Source organism: Urocampus carinirostris, chromosome 2 (genome assembly GCF_059441175.1).
Source record: "Urocampus carinirostris isolate Australia breed hairy pipefish chromosome 2, RoL_Ucar_1.0, whole genome shotgun sequence".
Taxonomy (NCBI): Eukaryota; Metazoa; Chordata; class Actinopteri; order Syngnathiformes; family Syngnathidae; genus Urocampus; species Urocampus carinirostris.
In genome coordinates this window covers 6,740,433-6,749,933 of record NC_142350.1, presented here as the reverse complement: position 1 = coordinate 6,749,933, position 9,501 = coordinate 6,740,433, and the positions used below count along the sequence as shown (strand labels likewise).

Genomic DNA, 9,501 nt, shown 5'->3' with positions numbered 1-9,501 from the left:
TTGATGTTGAAAATGTCAGGAAAAAATGTTAAAACGTCATATCGTCACGTCATATTGTCAAATATAAAAAAATTGTGAATATGCTTGATGGCTGTGTTTTGCTGCTGTTGGTGTCAGTGGATTTGTTCAGACCGAGGACAATCAACTTTGGCCTGGACGGATCTATTGACACTAACAAAGATGTTATATAATGAAATTGTGAATATGTTTGATTTTCGAGAAGGTTTGTTCAAACCTCACTTTGTGTTTGCTGTTAAAAACGTAATATTGGAATATAATATTGTGAATGTGCTTAATTGCTGTTGAGATTGTCATGATTGTTTTCTGTTTTTAGTGTCAATAAATTTGTTCAAACCAAAAAAAGATAAATAAACACGTTTTTATCATAAATAATTCAAAGTAAACAACGCATTAATCATAAAAATATTTCCTTTAATTTTAAATCTACTTAAGTGTTCTTGATGTGTCTTCGCCCATATTTGGCCACGCCCCTAGATGTATATGTCACGTTGGTTTAGGCGCTCGCGTGCCTGTCTAAAAATAGGTAATTAAATAAATAAACACATTTTATTACAAATATAACAAAACACATTTGAAAACGAACAACATGCACTTATGAAAAATAGCTTTCAAATATGAATTACTGTATTATATCATTAAGGGCTGTTTTTTTCTTCTCTGGTGCATTATTTGTTTTGTGATGCTTTTCATTAGAACTGATAGATACGACTAATTGCTTCGGATCTTCACCCTGCAGTAAGCCGCATCCCTACGTACGTACGTCACATTTAAATATAAATAAATATATTCTATTACAAATAAATCACATCCCAAAAAAACATTACAAATATATGTATTTTTGTTATTTATTTATTTGTTAAATTTTTTACTTCCCACTATTGTGAGGAATCCTCGACCCACATTTGGCCGCGCCCTTTCGTGCTTACGCCACTGTCGTGGGCGCGCGCGCCTGTTTAAAAATAAATAAATAAACACATTTTATTACAAACAAATGACACTTACAAAAATACTTCAAGAATTTAAATATATTTACCTATTTTTTTATTATTGAGGACAGTTTTGACCATAAGGTGCAACATTAATATCGTGAAAAAATGATTGACGCGAGCTGATGCCTCATACAATTTATCTTTATAAAATGTTGTAATCCCCAAAAAGAATGTCATATTTTGCATCATGTAGTACACCTCGAAATTAAGCCACAAGCTGAGCAATATCATCCGAGCAATCTGATTGGCCGGGTTGCGATGGTGCCATTCTAGAACTGCTTGCACAAGTACTTCTCTGCTCATCAATTTTGCAGGATTTATTTTTGCAAAATAACAAGCCGATAAGTATTGAATTTGTTACTGTGTGAGTTAGAAATGGCTCACCTTCAACAAAATACATAAAATAATTTCTATTGGTTAAAAAAGATTCCAAGTCAAGTCATATTTATTTGTATAGCTCTTAATCACAAAAAGTCTCAAAGGACTGCACAGACCACAGATTATTGCAAACAACAGACTATTTTGACACCATCCCCAGATCTAAAACCTACATAAGGGCAAGGAAAAACTCAACCTCAATATGAGGAAAATTGACCTGGAGAAGGGACCGCACATGAGGTAATCCCCCTTCCAGAGGTTGGCCAGGCTGCAATGGATGTTGCAATATCAAATAATACACGGATATTGTCAAGATGAAATATAGGTTATTCATAAACAAATTCTGATTCCTTCAGGATCGCCATCTCCACCCGTGTGGCTGTGATGTCCTACTTCCTGATTTGGTATGTGCCACCCTTTGAGGACGGCAAAGTCATCTGGTACCTTTTCTTCTACTGCCTCTTCCAGAGTCTTCAGACTGTGAGTATGAGACACTCTGGAGCCTTGACATGAAATCATTTGTCACATTTCAGAAATTGCCACGTACTATCCTTTAAAAATATATTAAAAATGCAAAGATTAGTATAGAGATTTATCGGTATATTTTACACAAACCTGTATAATGTGCCCCGCGACCCTATCTGGGGAAAGCAGTGCAGATCATGGATTTTTGCAAAGAAATCTATAATTTTCATTAACTGATGATAAGTGATATAATAAAAATATATTTTTTTAAATTGATGAATTGTGTTGAAATTAAGAAATTGATATTGTCAACATGAAATATAAGTTGTTCATATGCTATAGATTAGAAGTGTTTTTTTAAGCCTAGATTTAAACAGTTCCATCGGTGTTGCATATTAAATCTCAGGGGACATAGGATTCCACAGCACCGGGGCCCGAATGGAGAATGCTCTCGAACCTGCGGATCTCTTCTTGGCTCTTGGGATCACTAGTAGACCAGCATTTTCAAAGAGAATGTTCCAGACGGGAACATAGGGCGAAATTAAATCTGAAAGATATGAGGGAGCAAGTCCATGCATGATTTTGTATAATACCAACAGAACCTTAAAATCACATCTTAAGTTAACAGGGAGCCAATGCAGGCTAGCTAAAATCAGGGTAATGTGATCAAACTTTCTTGTCTTAGTTAAAAGCCTCGCTGTAGCATTTTGTACCAGCTGAAGGCTCTTGATTTTGGACTTGGGGAGACCGGAGAGTAGTGCATTACAGTAATCGAGACAGGAGGTAAACAAACGCATGAATTATAATCTCCGCATCCGACTGAGACAGCATAGGGCGAATTTTAGCAATGTTGTGAAGATGGAAGCTGTTCTAGTAATATTCTTAACGTGTGTTTGAAAGGACAGATTGGGGTCAAATATGACCCCTAAAGTTTTGACTGAGTCACTCTGGGTGATATTACATTTGTCAATATTCAGAGCAGTTTTGAGAACATCTTGTGGCATTTAGATGGACCAATAACTAACATTTCGGTCTTTTCAGAGTTGAGTGACATCCATTCTTTTATCTCAGTGAGGCAGGCCTCCAAATTTCCACAGTATAGTGTGGCAGATTCCTTCATCGGAAGATATGGTTGAGTGTCATCTGCATAGCAATGGAAACTGATATTATACTTGCGAATATTATCTCCTAATGGAAAAATGTAAATGCTGAAAAGAAGGGGGCCAAGTACTGAACCCTGTCGAACAGCACAGGTAACACTAAAGGGCTCAGATGTAATTTCACCATATTTGACACAGTGCGTCCTATCTGGGAGGTAGGATCTGAACCATAAGAGGACGGTTCCTGAGAGACCAATCCATTTTTCAAACTGTTCTAGTAAGATATTATGGTCAACAGTGTCAAAGGCAGCACTAAAGTCCAGCAGCAGCAATAGTGATGAAGCGCCGGAGTCCATTGCCAGTAGAAGATCATTCGTTACCTTTATCAGGGCTGTCTCAGTAGAGTGGTCAGCCCTGAATCCTGATTGCATAGATTCAAAATATTATATATATATATATATATATATATATATATATATATATATATATATATATATATATATATATATCTTACTATTCCCTTACTCTCCAGGCCTGCACAAAATTTAGTAATTTTATTCATATTTAGTTTATTTTGTCTTGGGGAGTAACGGCATACATGGAACGGCAAAGATGATGTTGGCAAGTTGTTTGGATTTATTTTCATTTTGTTTGTCGCATTTTATGTTAGTTTTGTCGGAGATCAAAGAGATCAAAGCCAGGAGAGAAAGCTTACCACGTGTTGTGAGCCATAATTTTATTCATATTTAGTTTCTTTTGTCTTTTATTAGCATATTTGGTATTGGAGTAATCCAAAAGTAATTGAAAGTAATCAAGTTAAAGTAACCCTACCCAACCCTGTATATATATATATATATATAATATATATATATATATGGTGGGGTAGTGGATGGATGCAAAAGGAGGGATGATACAGCCTACTAGAATTAAAACTGATTTTAAAGTTTCTATTTCAATCACCTCTTTTTATTAAATTTCTCGATTGTTTATTGGTTACAGCCATGCAATTTAGTGAAGTTGGCTGTCACAGACCAGAGCGGACACAGGACTCAATTCCATGTGTTTCTCAGATTTTATTTAAAGAGAGTGAGAGTAAGGCTTGCTTGATTGCTTGATCCGAAGACTGGCGGAGAGCGGGAACGAGCAAGGCGGGAGTGACACTTCTGTGTCGGAAGAAGACAGGCGGGAATGGCAAGTCGTTTCACCAGGGCTGGAGATCAGAGGCGATGTAAAGTTCGTAATAGTGGTCGTAGGCAGGCGGCAGGCAAAACAGGCATAGACAGGTTCGGAAACGGGTCGAAAAACGGGAATCAGGCAGGAAACAGGTTTTAACAGGGACGAAGTCGGACGGGACCGCTCACTGAGTGAAACGCAACAGCTTGCAACGATCTGACAAAGTTTAAACTGAAGTTGGGGGCTTAATAATGGTGTGGCCACCAATCATCTAGTCTGGGCTGTTGGGGCCATCAAGCTGCCACAGGTGTTCCAAATAGGGCAATTATGACATTGGCGATTTGTTTGCCTTCTTTGTATTTTTTTGACAAACGCAAGCTTTGTTTTCATTATGTTTTTGCTTCTCCCTTTAGCATCACTTCAAGAGTTGGAACACATTTAGAATGAATACATATAATGAAATTTAGCATTTCAGATAGTAACCAGGCTAGTTACTAATGCTAATGTCGGAAGCGGCTGCTATATGTATTGCCTGTTAAAAAAGGCCCTTTAGAGCAGAATCTACTCTAAATGGAAAACTCACACAAATTTGAAATTGGAAATTTGGAAAGCAGCTAACAGCTAAGTTTAGGAATTATTTGCTAATGCCGGTAGTTAATGCTAGCAGTGGTGCCAGCAGAAGTAGCCCAAAAAAAAAAAAAAAACAGTATCGTGTCGTCGAATTACAAAGCATGAGATACTGAGCTGAATGGAAACAAAGACATTGAGAAAGGGATTTAATAATATCTGATACTTTTCCATCCTTTTTACGATAGCGAAATGCGTTTTGCAAAAGTTACAGCTTTTTTAATAGCATCATATTCAACCAGTTAACACTGATTGCTCATAATTTGCATTTGTAAGTTTATCAATAAACTATACAGACACAAGCAATTAAAAATTCAATGTTCAGAGTGAAAGCAAACCAGTTCATTTGCAAACAGATATGCATATATTATGGCATTGATTTCCCAGGAAAAAAATAAGGTCACCCATGTTTCCCTATCTCAGTTCAAAGTTGCCTTCCGCTGACTTTCAGAAACCTCCAAATTCCACATTCTGGCTAGAAAAATGACTAGCTTCTCTGATGTGGCTTTTTTTGTATATTTGCCAAGCCTCCTCGGCTCGGGCTGAGAAAGCGAGCATGTTCTCGATTTAGTTGCGCATACATGCCATGAAGTGGACGGCGTCTGAGTACATTGCACACAAGCTGTTACTGTATATGCGAAGATAGGGGAGATGTGAAAATGCAACGTGCGATATTGACTTTGTGCCACCGCCTCCCTTTGCACAAACATGCCGTGTGTTGGTTTATCTATGTTAAAGATGAGTTCATGCTGCCGATATTAAAGGAAAGTCTTCGGCCTTGACTCAGTTATGCGCCAAGTTTTATTGGCTGTAGAAGAAAACTGAAAAGAGTAGACAAAAGCAGAGCATGGTTCTCTGATGAACAAAAATGCAATTATGTAGTCCCTGTTTATTGTGATTAATGGGGATCAGAACCCCCACCCCTAAGATACCTGTAAATTTGTAGCCCCTCCCCAAACTTTTAACATGCGCTTTGCTAGCCCTCCGCTCACTTGGGGATAATGGAATGTGGTCGCACATGTGCTGTTCATTTTAGGTGGAAAGAACGGAAAAAAGAGCTGCCACTTACGGCACTAATTTGCTCTCCCTGCCTCCACTCTCAGCAATTGTCGACTAAGGATAATGGATCACGGCCAAAATGTGTAATTCATTTTAGGCAAGCCACAATGGAACACTTCAGCGACTGACACTGATAATGAAAGTGCTCTGACGGCCATTGCTCCCAGCAATAATTGACCAGGGAGAATGGACTAAATCCAAAACAGTGTTTTTTAGGGCCAGAACCCGTTCTGACATTAATCGCTTGCAGCAATATTGTAAAGGGGATAACAGATCATATCCACACGAGTGTAGTTTATTTCAGGCAGAACTGCAATATCGGCAAATACAAAAATAGCCGCCAGGGCCGACAAATGTGAGCTCTGTTGGTCCCCGCTTGAGGCAGTAAGCTATCAGGGATAAAGGATCGCAGATGCACGAGTGCAGTTTGCTTTTTTTGGTGGAAAGAATTGCAAAAAAGCCCCAAAGCCTGACAAATGTGCTTTCTGATGGTCCCAGCTCGCAACAACAAGCCACTGTGGGCTATTTTGCAGATTTTTGCTTTTCACGGTGGTTTCTGGTGCCCATTACTCCAATAAATGAAGGATTATAGTATAGTATAGGTCACAGTTGTATCCATTCATGTATAATGTAGTTCTATGCCCATATACGGGGTTATTTGTTTGCCTCCAGGCAGGTAAACGATTCATTCGGGTTTCTCCAGAAATCCAATATTCCCTTTCCAATCAAATTATTGCCTGGATGCAAATGTACCCATTGATGGTGTCCCCGATTTGGAAGGACATTGTGTTCAAACAATTCCCAGATGCACGAATCTTATAATTTAAAATTCAAGAGTAACATTTTGATCTTTCCAAGTTATTACACAATGGCATTTATTATAGCGTGGACTCCATTAGCAGAGGCTGGGAGAGGCTGTTTAAAATGCCTGTGGAAGTGGTCTTAGCGCCAGAATATTTGTTTTTACTGCTTCAGCGATATATAAATATCGCTGTGTGATGCCGCATTAAAAGAGTTCCAGAGTTTGATGCGGTGCCATAGAGCTAATTTCCTGGCCACTCTAGGTTGTCAGTACAGATATAACATGAATCTGATCTGAGGCGGTGGATATAAACTATAGTATTTCGCTCCGAACGCCATGTAAAAAAAAGTTTAAAAAATGTATACGTAAATGTATATATACGTATTAACTAACTGTAATATATGAGCAAATGATTGGATAACATTATAAATAAGTCAAGTCATGTTTATTTGTCTCATCTCATTAGCTCTAACATGCATAGCATTTCAGGTGAATTGGCCGGTCCAAATTGTCCCTAGGTGTGAATGAGCGAGTGAGTTGTCTGTCCCCGTGTGCCCTGCGATTGGCTGGCAACCAGTTCAGGATGTCCCCTGCCCACTTCCCGATGATTGCTAGGATGGGCTCCAGCACCCCCGCGACCCTACTGAGGATAAGTGGTGTAGTTAATGAGATGAGATGAGATGTTTATTTGTATTGTACTTAATCACAAGGAGACTCAAAGGGCTGAACAGACCACAGATTATGGCAAACCACAGACTAATATTACACCAACTCCTGATCTAAAACCTACATGAGGGCAAGGAAAAACTCACAAACCTCGACATCAGAAAAATGAAGGAACCTTGAGAAGGGACCGCACTTGAGGTAATCCTCCTTCCAGGATGATCAGGCTGCAACGGATGTTGCAATAACAAATAATACACAGATATCGTCAACAGGAAATATAGGTCATTCATAAAGATATAGCATAAAATTCTGTTTTAAGCCTAGATTTAAATAAATAAGTGTGGGGGGGGGTTTGGGGTTTTTAAGGGTTATTGTTCTATCTTCGTTATTCATTATCCATTATCCGTTATCGGTCAGTTCATAATACGCTACAAAGCCTAGGAGCCGGGACACTTACTCTCAGCCAAAAGGCCAAGCTAAGGTCCTAGCCCTAAAGCCTTGCTGCGATCATTGCGAATGCACCGTTCCCGGAGGTACTGCAATACCGGGCCGATGCGTGGAGTGGACAGAGCAAGCTCTTATTCCATCTCCGGATTGCAAAAATCAAAGCCAAGCTAAGGACTTAGCATCAAAGCCTTGCTGCCAAAGGCCAAGCTAAGAGAGAGAAAGCCCACCTTCATGATCATGGTATCTCCCCTGCCAGGTAAGTGTACATGTCAAGACATTTTTTTACATTTTATTCTCCTCTTATGTAACATGAGTTGAGCTGGTCAAGTAGAGTAGCGATTGGATTCAGAGGGAGAGTGGCAGAGATGGCTGATGAAAATTGAACCTTGCAAGAATTGTCATTCTCCTATAAGATTTTCTTGCTTTAATTGCCCCCTCATTTTTAATAAGAAATCATGATCCTACATGTCAAGACATTTTTTTACATTTTATTCTCCTCTTATGTAACATGAGTTGAGCTGGTCAAGTAGACTAGCGATTGGATTCAGAGGGAGAGTGGCAGAGATGGCTGATGAAAATTGAACCTTGCAAGAATTGTCATTCTCCTATAAGATTTTCTTGCTTTAATTGCCCCCTCATTTTTAATAAGAAATCATGATCCTTGATTGATTAGAGCATGCAATTTAGCAAGTGTGGCGATTCATGCACCTTCTTTGTGTTTTTTAATCATCACAAGATTTTTTTCCTTGCTTAACATGTTTTTGTTTTTCCTTTTAGCATTACTTCAAGCCTTGGGACAAAAAGCAAATAAAGACAGTACAAAAAAACTGTATTGGATAGACGACTAACAAGTTCTTTAACATGTATACATGATTCTGAACTGAATGAGGAGAAAGGCATTGTGGGTGGGAGTTTATCCAATAGCATATCGGCATTTCAATGATTCCCTGACACAAACCAATGGCAGACCCACATTTTATATGATGTCAACCAATAGCAGACAGGCATCGTAGAGACCTATCTAAGTCACAAAATGATTTGTTGTTGATGCCGTAAAGAAGGGAAAATTCCATACAGAGGGGCTAAAAAGACATCTTATTCCATACTGCAGAATGTGGTCACTGTGTCCCGGGGGTCTACTGTATTTTTGATAACCAAAACAGCAGCACTTACTGCTGCAGATTAGTTCCAACCTTGTCTCTGTCCTTTCCCGTTTGACTAACTTTTGGCTCTTAGTCCTCATTTTCCACTTTGATTTTCCTAACTTCAATAGGGCATTGAATCAAGTCATGGGAACTTTTCCAAAGCAGCCCATGAATGATAACAATTAACTCCATTGCACTCTAATGAAACCAACTTTCAACTTCCTCATGGTTGACCTCACTTGTCGTTTTTATCCCAAGAGGAACAAGCTGCAATTGTCTTTTCATATCTCACATAATGGCTTGAGGTTTGCTCGTGCCCTTGAGACACCACACAACTTGTTTATAGTCCTCGTGAGCGAGGCTGCGACGTTAACGTCCACATGTATTTGTTTCCAAACACAGCTCGAGCTGGCGTGCCAAGCATGGGGCCAGGGGGCCGGCCAACGGGGTCGCGTGCGTCATGTGGACCCAGGCGTTATTCATAGCGATAGGTGGGATGGAAACTCACAAGGACGGCGGATGACATATGCAGAGAATCAATAGAAGCAACTTTGTGAGTTTTTTTTAAGGTGGGTTAGGGTTAGGGTGTGCTTAAGTTGGTATTTGTTGACGTATATTTCCGAGTCGTA

At 39.2% G+C, this 9,501-nt stretch overlaps 1 pseudogene; it reads right to left on the bottom strand.

The window, feature by feature from the left end:
* Positions 1-7,791: 7,791 nt before the first annotated feature.
* On the bottom strand, positions 7,792-7,947 carry LOC148370826 (U2 spliceosomal RNA; annotated as a pseudogene).
* Positions 7,948-9,501: the final 1,554 nt, after the last annotated feature.